Below are 13,740 nucleotides of genomic sequence, written 5' to 3'. Positions count from 1 at the left end.
TGATTGTCGAGTAATGAAAACGGTTCTAGACGCTAACTTGTGCAGGTTGGTTGTTAGAAGGAATCGCAAACGATTACATTGTTTTGTTTTTTAACTTTTTATATAAAATCAAACATAAAAGCTTGAAAGCGCAGATTATGTAGATTTAAGGAATCTAGATTTCCGTAAAGGCAAACCAAAATTATAGAAAATTACATCAATAAACAAAAAGTATATACTGGAAGGAAACTTGTAGAAAAAAACCCAAAAAAACATAAGGACATTGCAGAAAGGAATTCCATTCCATATTGACACAAATAGAGAATAATGGAACAATATCTGAGTCAATAATGGTTGCAAATACTGAAAGAAAAGACAGTAACAGAAATTCGTATGAATGTTGTGTGAAGACGAAAATAATAATAATACCTGTTCTGCGGTTTATGTGATAATCTATTATGGAATAATCTGGAACCAGATTCTTTATTTTGGCGATTGTTATGAATAATTGTTTTTTTTTTGTATATATTTTTTTGCAAATCAAATTTAGAATAACTGAAAGCAAGCATATGTGTATAAGTGCATGCATTTACATATGCATGTATAATGCATACATGCATGTGTGTGTGTGCATGTGCGTGTGTGTGTAAATATGTACATAAATCTATAAATATATACATATGTATATACAACAAACATACATGTATATATATATATATATATATATATATATTTATATATAATATATATATATATATATATATATATATAATATATTAATATATATATATATATATATATATATATATATTTATAGATAATATATAATATATATATATTATATATTAATATATATATATATATATATATGGACCTTGAACCTACAAGAGTAAACATAGAGAGAGACAGAGACAGGCGGAAACCAGGAAAATGCCACATATATTTGAAAACATATACAAAAATCTTTAAAAAACTTTTCTTTTAATTTTTCTAAATTTAATTTTTAATTTTTACAGTTGAAAAGGTCTCAAATGGTCTCAAATGACTGAATTGGTACTGAAATGTTCCTATTAAAATTATTTTAGCATTTCCTATCTTGACTTGTTATTTCGTATATATAAACTGTGTGTCCCTTTCCATCTTATATATATATTATATATATATATATATATATATATATATATATAGATATATATATATAGATATTATATATATATATATATATATATATAGATATATATATATGTGATATATATAATATATATATATGTATATATATATATATGTATATATATATAGGTATATATATATATGTATATATATAGATGTTATATATATACATATATATAATATATGTATATATATGATATATATATATATATGTATATATATATATATATATATATATATGTATAATATATATAAGTATATATATATAATATATATATATATATATATGTATATATTATATGTATATATATATATATATGTATATATATATATGTATTATATATATATATTATAGATATATATAATATATTATATATTATAATATTTATAATATATATGTAATATATATATATTAGATATATATATATATGTATATATATATATATGTTTATATATATTATATATATATATATAATATATATATATATATATATATATATATATATGTATATTATATATATATATATATATATATATACGCCCATATCACGTTGAAAGCACCGGTTCTCGTCCGATCACCGAAGTTAAGCAACATCGAGCCTAGTTAGTACTTAGATGGGTGACCGCTTGGGAACCCTAGGTGCCGTAAGCGTTCCCCCCTGTGAAGGCGCATGGCTCAGTGATTAGAGCGTCGACCTTACGATCGTGAGGTTGTGAGCTCGAATCCCGGACCGGGCTGCGTGTTGTGTTCTTGAGCAAGACACTTTATTTCACGTTGCTCCAGTTCACTCAGCTGTAGAAATGAGTTGCGACGTCACAGGTGCCAAGCTGTATCGACCTTTGTCTTTCCCTTGGATAACACTGGTGCCGTGGAGAGGGGAGGCCGGTATGCATGGGCGACTACTGGTCTTCCATAAAACAACCTTGCCCAGACTTGTGCCTCAGAGGGTAACTCTCTAGGTGCAAACCCATGGTCACTCATGAGCGAAGGGGGTCTTTACCCTTTATATATATATTTATACCTATATGTCTTTCTACACATACATATTCATATATTTATACATAAATACATCCTACATATATACATAAACACACACACACACAAATATATATAAGAAATAATTAAGATTCAGTTGAATAAGGTACTTTAGTTGATGCAACAAGCCCGTCCGATATTATCCACACTGCTCGAAGCAAGGTGAATAAAAAGCAAACATCTAAAAAGGATGAGAAGGTACTAATGGCATACGGCTGTTTCAGGCGACTCTGTCTAATGAAACAGTGCAAGCATAACATCCGTTTGAAATGCATCTCTATCTGCAGTTGCAAAATACACATTTTCAACAGTCATGATATTCTATTATAATTGAAGCAAATATTTCATCAGAGCTTGAGAAGGAAGGAATTCCCTGCTGCTACTAATGTGGCAGAATAAGCTTAAAGGGGAGCAACCAAAATTTTGGAATAGCAGAAATGGAAACGCAGTGGGGCTAGCTACAATTTTTATCCATCCTCTTAAGATCGAATGTCCCCAGTGTTAAGACACAATGAGTTGACAGTTAAATTCTAGTTGCTGGTCATAAATTAATATTGTTAGATATTCTCCCAAGCCATTATTTTCTATGGCTATTGATTCAGTTGACCACATAAAAAAACAAGTCTCAGAGAGAGTCATTTAGATAGTGGTTAATGACCAGAAAAATAGGTGGGATGGGGATGGCATAACATCTTATTATTATCAGTTAACGGCGCCTAAAATAGAAAATATAGGACGCTACAATGATATCTAGATGGGCATTAGGAGTACAGAGGGTAAAAATAGAAATAATCAAAATATAGCAAAGTCTATGTATTATTATATTTAGTATAATAAAGTAAACATTAAGTTTCCCTTTTAAGTTCCTTATATATCTTCGTAATAAAAAAAAAATGATATTTACTTTTATTATAGTAAACTAGCAGTATCGCCCGGCGTTGATCGGGTTTGTAAGGCAAATAACTATATAAGCATTTTTAGAGATGTAAAGTATAATAGCCATCTCAATATGGCTAACCACAAAGGGGAGGGGTGTTACTGTAGCTTTTTACGTTCTGAGATCTAATAATAAATTTTTAGAGAGTTACTTCCCTTATATATGCCAAAAATGCATTAAATATGGGGAAAATTGATGGTAATTTTTTTTTTAAATCGTAGACTCATCGTAGACGAGCGCTAATACCCAGAAGGGCTCGATATGAATCACGACTATAAGATACCCGGTTTTGGTTAAACTGCACCGCAAAATGTGGGAGTAGTTAGGAATCTAAATCGTAGGAGACAGACAGCACACAACCTCTCTTTTATATATAGTAAATATAATAATACATAGATTTTTAAAATAGTTTGATTATATCTATTTTACTCCTCTGTGCACCTAATGCTCATCTAGATCTCAATGCAGCGTCCTATATTTTCTATTCTAAGCCTCGTTAACTGATAATAATAAAAGGGTTTATGCCATCGCCACTCTACCTATTTTTCTGGGAATTTACCAATAAATCTACCACCAAAATGATTGCGTCCGCGCAGCTTTAGTTTTGGCGCATACTTTTTGAACGGCCCTCGAACATATATCACACCTAGCTAAATAATTCAAGTTTACTATTTACACGTATGGCTTCCGTTCATATACTAAATACTTCAAGTTTACTATTTACCCGTGTGGCTTCCTTCCATATGCTAAATACTTCAAGTTTACTATTTACCCGTATGGCTTCCTTTCATATACTAAATACTTCAAGTCTACCGTTTCTCCACATGGCTTCCTTCCACGGATACTCCAATATCTCCTGCTTTACGAAATACTACTGTACTTGGTGGGGTGCTTTGAAATGAGGGTCAGCAGTTTCGTTGGGAGTGGTCACAAATGCCTCGGAACTTGGACAAAAATGAATGGAATCTCTCCGTCAAGTCACTGCCAAAACAACTGTTGCTGACACCTGTACGAGAAATCTGCGATACCTTGATATATTCCACCGAAAAGGTTATATTTTATATTCAAACTTCACGATACGTTGTACTTGTATGTGTATGTGCGTACATGCGCATGCGCACACGCGTGTGTGCGAACTTGAATGTATATTTGTGAGTGTGTGTGTATATGTGTGTGTGTGATTTAGAAAATTTATAATTCATCCTTACGGAAGACATTTAATAATGAAACTTAATATCTTAGAATCATAGAACAAAGATAAAACCGAATCAATTTTCAATGTCCCATGATAACAATTTTCGAATATTTTCAACGTTTATCTACATCTGAGAGTTACCTAGCAATCAATGAGAAATTAATAAATCTATATGTATGTAAACCCTTACAGACACACGTAAACGTATGCGTATCCTTAGTTATATACGTGTGTATGTATACATATGAACGCATCTATATATCTATCTTTCTTTCTATCAATCTGATTTATAACAAAATAATCCATCAAGATATATTTTATTGGGGAATATTTACTTTCTTTACGAGAAAGCCTTTAAGCATATAGAATCCCTGACCAATTTTTGTTTAATTATCTTTTCCATATATATATTTCCAAGTAGGAAACTTATATATATAATAACTTCTGGATCGGAAAATCATGCAGAAAATAAAATTCTCCAATTTATGAAACCTGAATTTTGTTTCTGATAAAATGAACACCACACACATGCAAGTTGCTGGAGGTATGTTAAATTTAAGTTTCTCCTTACACGAAAGAGTTAATGAGGGAAACGCAATCTTTCTGAGAATTTTAATAACGATAGTAATTAAAATATCTTTATGCATCGTCAAAGATTAACAACGTTTTATATAATTTATTATTTCGTCCAAAAATATTTTACAGAATGTTTTATATGTATGTGCGTGTGCATGTATTTATAGATACATGCATGAATATTTATGTATAAATCTAATACAAACACTCATATATTTCAGTCGTGATGGGAAATGGTCTAGTGGTTAAGGTAACGGACTCGTAGTCGTAGGATCGTGATTTCAATTCCCATAACGGGCGTTGCGAGTGTTTACTGAGCGAAAACACCTAAAGCCCTACGAGGCTCCGTCAGGGGGTAGTGGTGAACCCTGCTCTTTCACCGCAAATTTCCCTCATTCATTCTTCCTGTTTCTGTTACACTTTGTGTCACGCTGAATCTCCCCGAGAACTATCTTAAAGGTACACGTATCTGTATAGTGCTCAGCTACTTGCACGTTAATTTCACGAGCAGGCTGTTCCCTTAATCGGTTTAACTGGAACCCTCGTCGTCGTGACCGACAGTGTCCCACGATATATCAGTCGCTACATAAGAGGCGTTTTTGGTAATCACGATTTCGGATTTAGTTTGTCATATATATATACATACATTTAGTCATATATACATACATACAGATATGCCTAAATATATATATGCACACACACACATACATCAAACACGCACACACACACACACACACACACACACACAATACAATGCCATAAATGACAGAGAAATAGCTTGGTGAAATTTTGTTTAGCAATAAGAAAATTTAAAAAATCACGATGAATTGTTTCGCAACCATAAAAAAAATAAATAACTGCGCCCTTTTAAAGCCTAACCGGGTCATGGGACCGGTTTCCCCGGTTTCAATGCCGTATGTATTCCCCAGTTGGACGGGACGCCAGTCCATCGCAGCGTTACTCATTTCTGCCAGCTGAATGGACTGGAGCAACGTGAAATGAAGTGTTTTGTTGAGGAACACAGCGCGTCGTCCGGCCCATGAATCGAAACCACAATCTTACGATCATGATGCTGACACCCTTACCACTAAGCCACGCGCCTTCACTTTCGTAACATAAAACATGTAAATAATTTATAATATATTTAATAATAAATAAATTACATACCTGATGCAAAAAACCTTTCAAAGGGCGCATTTATTAATTTTTTTTTATAGTTGCGAAACAATTCATCGTGATTTTTTAATTTTCTTATTGCTAAACAAAATTTCACCAAGCTATTTCTCTGCCATTTATGGCATTGTATGGTGTGTGTGTGTGTGTGTGTGTGTGTGTGTGTGTGTGTGTGTGCGTGCGTGTTTGATGTATGTGCGTGTGCAAAAAACCTTTCAAATAATACAGAATTTAGCTACGTCCTCCGTGTCGTTTTTTCTGGTATCGTACTACATATGTATGCTCCAAATGCCGCTTGCTGTAAACCTTACATTCCTACACACAAAAGGGAGCAGGAAATGAATTTCTTGAATATGCTTTCTAATATTTATATATTTATAAACATTTCAAGTAATTGTATATCATGCTATAATTTCTATTTGTTACCCTTATAATAACCCAGTATGTTTTCTAAATAATCGTATGAATAACGTTTATGAAAGTCAATTTTGATTTTGATCTACATTTCCACAACATAATTTAAATAGTTGAATCATTTCAATGAATTTCAGTGACATCAATCCCAACATTTCAATTGCTGTTAAAAAAAAACCCCAACAAAACACAATTCCTGCAGATATCTACAAATAAGCTTTGAGTTTTTTTCTTGTTACTTCTTTATCTGATAGTATTATATTAAGATAGCTTAGGAAATTTTCAGATTCTATCTTATATTCATTTGATATAGTCACGTTATTGGACGGCGTCAGCTTCTATGTTAAAATAATTCAATATACATAGGCGCAGGTAGAGCGCTTTCTGCTTGCCATACGGTTCCGGGTTCAGTCCTGGAAGTGTATTCTCCTATATCTCGGGCCGACCAAAGTCTTGTGAGTGAATTTAGTAGAGAGGAACCGAAAGGAGCGTATATATATATATATATATATTATATATATATATATATAGAGAGAAGAGAGAGAGAGAGAGAGAGATGTGTATGTATTTATGTGTGTGTCTTTACGTCTGTCTTTGTTCCCGAATAAGACTTGACAACCGATGTTGGTGTGTATCCGTCTCCGTAACATAATGTTTCGGCGAAACAGACTGATAGAATAAGTACTAGGCTTACAAAAGAATAAGTATCGGGGTCTATTTCTTCGAGGGTGAAAGAATAAAAGCTTTTTTAGGCGATGCTCCAGCATGGCTGCAGTCAAATGACTGAAATAATAAAAGAATACAGCATTCTGATTTATAGACATACTAGATTTTGATTAACTTGAAGCTTTTATTTTTCCTTTATCCTAGAGATAATTTAATATTCTAAAGTGAATACTTACATAACAAAGGCATTTTCTTAATGTAAAGATGCTTCCTTAGTAACGCATAACAATAGTTTAAGGAGCAATACGAAACACATGTACTTTAGTAAACTAGTTTATTTACGACTATAATACTAGTTAAATCACTATAGTTTCGTATAAGGTGGCCTTGTTTCGTGTGAGCTAAAATCTATCATTTCATGTACTATACAAATTTGGTCTATAGTTCTGTCGGCCTAAACGCTGGCTTGGCTTGTTTCCATCTTAGTTTATTAAGACGCTGTGCCTGACGTTTATTTATTGTAGAAGCAAAAACTGATATGAAAGGTCACTGTTTATTTCGACGCTAAAATGGATATTCCGCCCTCTCGGTACCAAAGCTATGCACGGAATCGTATCAGTTTGTGTTGCACAGGTAGTAGCTATAAGGCGGCGAGCTGGCAGAAACGTTAGCACGCCGGGCGAAATGCTTAGCGATATTTCGTCTGCGTTACGTTGTGAGTTCAAATTCCGCCGAGGTCGACTTTGCCTTTTATCCTTTCGGGGTCGATAAATTAAGTACCAGTTACGCACTGGGGTCGATGTAATCGACTTAATACCTATGTCTGTCCTTGTTTGTACCCGCTGTGTTTAGCCCCTTGTAGGTAATAAAGAAATATGTAGTAGCTATAATTTTTGCATGAAGTGAGAGCTATTTGTGTAACAATTCCCGTTAATTCTTTTGCAATAACTTCATAACATTTTACAGAACTTCATACATTGAAACTAAGTATTAACATCATAATAGAGCCAAATTTTACGTTTATAATGTTAGGTAGCATAGCTGAGCGACTTTGGCAATTTAAGAATTTGTTGTCGTCGTCATCATCATCATCATCAGCAGCAGCAGCAGCAGTACCTATTTCTTTATTACCCACAAGGGGCTAAACACAGAGGGGACAAACAAGGACAGACATAGGTATTAAGTCGATTACATCGACCCCAGTGCGTAACTGGTACTTAATTTATTGACCCCGAAAGGATGAAAGGCAAAGTCGACCTCGGCGGAATTTGAACTCACAACGTAACGCAGACGAAATACCGCTAAGCATTTCGCCCGGCGCGCTAACGTTTCTGCCAGCTAGCAGTACCACCTTCGTCATCACCTCCATCATCATCATCATCATCATCATCATCGGCGTCGTCGTCATTTTCATTTTCTTCAAAATTAAGATAATTACTTTAGAATTCTTTAGTTGCCTCAGTTTTGGTTTGTAAAAATTGTTACGTTTGAATATGTTCACCGTTTTTCCTGTCGCAAATAATATTCGAATATAACTCAGCAATTTACTTCTCTCAGACCATTGTTTTCAACATATTCCTTGGCAATCCTTTCTACCAAAATAGTAAGTATTTCATCATGAAACGCAATATCAGTTGAAGAATTCTCAAAACTGATGATGAAAACAAAAGCGTAAAAATTCTTCCTGATCTCCATTTATCAAGTTTATTCGGAATGGAAGATTATCTACTTACTTCAAGAATAAAGAAATTCTACACACGCATATTTTACGTCGGTACTGATAGCTCTTGGGATATCTCTAAACTCTCTGACAGGTGTCGCATCCAATTAATAAGCATCTTTTCACAAATGATTAGAAATTCTGTATAAGCATTAGAAGCTTGGTAAAATAAAGGAGTGGTCAGCGATGATAAGATGTGCATTGAAACCAACATCGTGATCATGAATATAATGTGATTGATATGAATGAGGGTCCCTCGATAAAGTTATTTTTCTAGTATAAGACGCCGGAATGTTATCATCTCAGTGGATTTCTTGGTTGTGTGTATCAGCATTGCTTGATGTCACAACATGTTTGATGTGGCACATTGTAAGGTAGATATTTGTACTACAGGAACAATTCTTCCGATAGGTTCCGGTCGATGCAAATTCAATCACAAGATATGCTAAAGTATACTGCACGGTAAGATTGAACCCGGTGAGATGTGATTGCGAAGCGAATTATTTAACCATTTTTGGTCAAGCAGCATTCCTACACATAAGTTCCCGTATGAATGTTATACACGCTATATTGCAAACGCATAGAGATACACATGTGCAGGAATGTACCTATACACACACACACACACACACACACACACAACACACACACACACACACACACACACACACACACACAAACACACACAATACATGCGTATACAATATGCACAATCGCATAAGAAATTGTGTATATGTGTGTCCGAGTGTATATGTGTATATATACTTCTCTATTTTTTGTTTGCTTGATGGGATTTATATTTAGTGTTAGCATTAGAAGTGTACATGGCTGTGCTTAGCTTAAAGAATGCGCCTAGTTAAGAAAATGTAACGGTAAAATATCCATCGTTTATCTTACAGCGAAACTACTTAAGGTAGATTACACTTAAATACATACAAACATAGAGATTAATGCAAATATACAAATAACTGTGCCATTCATACATATATATATCTAGGAAATAAACGAATACTAAATGTACTGGCTGACTAAAAGTAATGCATATTAAAATAGGTTCGTATGGAAAAACTTTGTTTCATAAAAAAACCTCCTGCTGGCGCATTTGGTGTATCTGCTTTCATTTTCTCACTCGTTCTCTAATGACTGTTAAAATCTCATGTGGAGCTATTTAATGGGATATGACTGCTGACTGAATACCTACCACCACTGTTTGCTCACACGTATTCAACGATATACGTTCATTCATACGCATATACACAAGTACACGCCCCTACTTATCTTAACGTAATCTATAAGTGTAGAATCACGCGTGTGTCTATGTGCGTATTTGTGTGTGTGTGTGTGTCTTTGTGTGTGTGTGTGTATGTGTTTTGGTGTCCTGGTGTTTAGGATGTTGCGATCATGATCTGTAGTTCGTGGGTTTCGATTCCTGGATCGGGCAGCACATTGAGTCCTTGAGCATGGTATTTTTTCACATTTCTCCAATTTGCTCGACTGTTAATAAGTATCAAATGCTGATTAATATTTTATGATACCAGGTGCAGAAGTGGCAACGTGTTCTATGATTGATAAGCAGCTTTGAAACACTGTTACACATGCGCAGACACGCATACACATATCTTTTAAATTTTACTTACTTCAGCCACTGGACAGCGACCATACTAGAGCACCGCTTTGAATGGTTTTCCTCAAACAATCTAACACACTACTTATAATTTAACCCAAGCCTATTATTACTTCTAACGCTTTCTTTTGCCGACCTAAAGTGACCAGTCCGGGATGTCAAATGCTGCGGTGGGAAAGACAAACACAGGTATAAAGGCACTTATATATGGACGGGTTTCCACATATTTTTCGTCTACCAAATTCACTGATAATGCATTTGTGAACTCAGGGCCATAGCAGGAGACATTTGCCGAAAATATCACGGAGTGGGTTAAACACGAAAGCACGTGGCGCTTATGTGCATAAATATAGATCTGTACATATATCACTTTAGATAAATGCAATACATATATATATATATATGTGTATGTATGTATGTATCACGTAACTGGCATTGGCTCCAACTGAGAGCTCGTACAACGACTCTACTACTACTGACATCCTACAACGAGAGTCTGATTTTATAATGGCCGAGTCATACCACTTTCTCACGTTGGAAGGAGTGTGCCATCTTCCCTAAAACATGTCCCCTTTTAATTTTTTTTGTTTGGGAAGCACGTAATTTCCTTTTACTTTATTGACCCCTTTTCCTCTTTTTAGTGTATTTTGTTTTCAACTTAATACTTTTTCTTATGAGGGCGCGTGGCTTAGTGGTTAGGGCATTCGGCTCATGATCGTAAGGTTGTGAGTTCGATCCCGGTGACGCGTTGTGTCCTTGAACAAGACACTTTATTTCACGTTGCTCCAGTCCACTCAGCTGGCAAAAATGAGTTGTACTTGTATTTCAAAGGGTCAGCCTTGTCACTCTCTGTGTCACGCTGATTATCCCCGAGAACTACGTTAAGGGTACACGTGTCTGTGGAATGCTCAGCCATTTGCACGTTAATTTCACGAGCAAGCTGTTCCGTTGATCGTATCAGCTGGGACCCTCGTCGTCGTAACCGGCGGAGTCTTTTTTTTTTTTTTAATACTTTTTCTTGGTTGCGTCTATTTGTATAAACTCTGATTGAGTGGTCCATAATGTCCCGAAATAATCAACTAAAAGACATTTCCAGGTGGGGCTATTGCCTGGGCCGATAGTGGCCGAAGCCAATCTAAGTTATAATCAACCAATACTCTGACAACCTTATTATTCTAAATATATATCAGTGTGTGATGATCACAAGGAAACGAAGAGAACTCATTCCAAACGCAAAATACTCTATACTTTTTCCAGTGACAAACTGTCGCTGATCTTGAAAAAGGGAGAAACAAGCAATAATAAATCTCAGTAGCAGCGCGGAATTGTGAAGTATCTTTGACAATCTAAATATGGCAGACCTATAGGGTGGGTGGGTGGCGATGCTACTGTTGTTTATAGCTCCAGAAGACAGCTGGCTAACGACACACTGTTTGTGTCCGATTAGTATTTGCGAAGGGAAGTTATCGTTTCAATCTCTGGCATTACGTGATACACACAGAGCCGAGTTTCTGAGTAGACGAGTTACTAACCAGAAACCCAGATCCGCCACATCTAGGTGTCAAATATACTACCCGATATATATATATAAATATATATATATATATAATATAATATATATAATATATACAAGATATATATATGTATATATATATATATATACAGAGAGAGAGAGAGAGATAGAGAGAGAGAGAGAGAGAAAGAGTAACTAAGTTCGGTGATCGGATGATGCGACATTTTACGTGGGCGTGTGAGAAGGAACATATTTATGTGTTTCAAAATTTATTCAGAATCGTTTAATAAACAAATTGCGAAATATGTTCCCCAGAGGCGTCACAATTGGAATGGCATATTCTATTTAAACTTATTGCGAGATAAGGCACAGCTATATTTGAATGCAATTAACGTGTTAATGATCATGTTGAAAACATTTATTTTGAATGTAAAGGTGTACTTTCATCTATCTATCTATCTACCTATCTCTATCTATCTATCTATCTATCCAACTATGCAAACATACAAGTAAATACATATACGCATACACATAAAATCTCTCTCTCCCTCTGTATATATATATATATATATAGCAATTAAGGACAACTACTTAATAAGGAAAACTTAACAAGAAATTGTCAGGTAGATAGCGTGAAAACCTCATAAGAGAAAAAATTTCGAAAATAATTATTTCTTATTGAACATATTAATTTATATTAGAGGGCATTATACATACATGCCAGAAGGCATTATACATACATGCAGAAGGCATTAATACATACATGCCCCCGCTAAGTGGGACAATTAGTCCTTTCTCCAAAAAAAGGTAGAAATGACTAATTGTCCCTCTTAGCGTGTGGCATGTATGTATATGCCTTCTGGCATGTATGTATAATGCCCTCTATATATAAATAAATAAATATATATATAAATAATATATATATATATATATTATATATATAGTAAAAGCAATTAAGATTCAAGTGAGTTTAATGAAAGTACACATGAATGCGGTACTTAACTTAGATGCACCAGAAATCTATATGGTATTATCCATAAAATAATATATGTATATATATATAATATAAATATATATATATAATATATTATGCAATTATGTATATATGTATATATATATATAATATAATATAATGTATGTAATATGTATATATGTATATGTATATATATATATATTTATGCATATGTGTGTATATATATATATATATATATATATATATATAATATATATACATATACCATATACACACACACATATATATATACATATACAATATATATATATATATATATATATATATATATTATATATAGTCAATGTGCGAGAGATAGAAAGAGAGACAGAGGATTTTCAGTAATCTAAAATAGGTTTTACGGAAAGTAAGCATGAAGAACGATTCAATTCCTTTCCCTGCCGAGCAAATATTTGAATAACACCGTTCGAGCACACAATACGAAACACATACGCGTGCGCATGCACACAGTCACACACGCATTACACTCAGGTGGATTACTAATTATCTATACAAATTTATAATTACATCGAATGGCAGGAACGAAATTGCACTCTTATCTCCTGACGTGTATGTGTGTGTGTCTGTGTGTGAATGCGTGTGTGAATGCGTGTATGTATGTGCTTGTGTGTTTGTGTGTCTTTTGTGTGTAAGTGTAAGTGTGTATGTGTGCGTGTTCTTATGAGTGTGTGTGAGTATGTGTGTTTGTATGTAATCACACGTCC

At 34.1% G+C, this 13,740-nt stretch overlaps 1 non-coding gene across 1 annotated transcript; it reads left to right on the top strand.

The window, feature by feature from the left end:
• The first annotated feature begins 1,682 nt into the window (after positions 1-1,682).
• LOC115223356 lies at positions 1,683-1,801 on the top strand. The gene has a single exon (XR_003882802.1). It is a non-coding gene; the product is annotated as a 5S ribosomal RNA (ribosomal RNA).
• Positions 1,802-13,740: the final 11,939 nt, after the last annotated feature.

The sequence above is a fragment of the Octopus sinensis genome, linkage group LG22 (genome assembly GCF_006345805.1).
Source record: "Octopus sinensis linkage group LG22, ASM634580v1, whole genome shotgun sequence".
In the NCBI taxonomy this organism is placed as follows: domain Eukaryota; kingdom Metazoa; phylum Mollusca; class Cephalopoda; order Octopoda; family Octopodidae; genus Octopus; species Octopus sinensis.
Note: the sequence above shows the minus strand (reverse complement) of the source record. Positions and strands in the feature narration are given on the sequence as shown.